We start from the raw sequence: 835 nt of genomic DNA, 5'->3' as shown, positions 1-835 counted from the left end.
GGAACAGCACTGCTCCTCTCTAAGCTGACTGGCAAAATACAAAGCTGTGCTAGTGGACCAGGGAGAGAAGCGGTCATGTGTGTGACATTAACTTTAAATGAAGCTGTTTTGCACCCTACTGAAATGAAACGTGAGTAGCTGCACACCGTGGAGCAGGTAGGTGCCAAGTCGTGCAGATTTGAGGGTTCCTTTTATAGGAACCAGGCAAAAACTGTATGTTGATGGCAGCAGCTTTGTGAATACGGGTAAGTTATCCCTGGTGGGATGGCAAAGATCAGTGGTATCCCTGAGGGTCCTTGACATGTCACCCTGTGCCCACAAGTGCCCTGCCCTTGTCCCCCTCGCTCACTTCTTGGGCATCCAGCACAAGCACTGCCTGACCTGTGGGATGGCAGAGCAGTCRGGTTTCACTGCCTGCATCACACCCARCTGCAAAGGTARGAGTCCCCATAGYTTGGGGAGATCACTCTTGCAGGTGAGGGCTGGCTGTGGGTGTGGCAATGTCCCCTGTCCTCCCCAGTACTGGGGATGCTGTATGCCAACAGCTCCTCTCTCCCAGCAAGACTTCAAGCACCAGCAGCAGGCCAACACCAGGGAAAGCAGGATAGTGCCATACGATAACAAAAACATGGGTCGAGGTGCTGGGATGTGGCTGGAGCCCCACCAGTGCTGCAGAAGCTGAGAGCTGCTGGGTGGGGAAGGGCTGGCGAATAAAACACACAGCCCTCCGGGCACCACCAACTTCTCTGAGCTGGCATCCGCCACTCCATGGTGGTCCTGAGCTTGTGATACCCCAATTGCTGCCCCTGGCTCCATCCCTGCTGTGCCCCCAGTC

Source organism: Malurus melanocephalus, unplaced genomic scaffold (genome assembly GCF_030028575.1).
Source record: "Malurus melanocephalus ecotype Western Australia unplaced genomic scaffold, MMel_1.1 scaffold_567, whole genome shotgun sequence".
Taxonomy (NCBI): Eukaryota; Metazoa; Chordata; class Aves; order Passeriformes; family Maluridae; genus Malurus; species Malurus melanocephalus.
Note: the sequence above shows the minus strand (reverse complement) of the source record.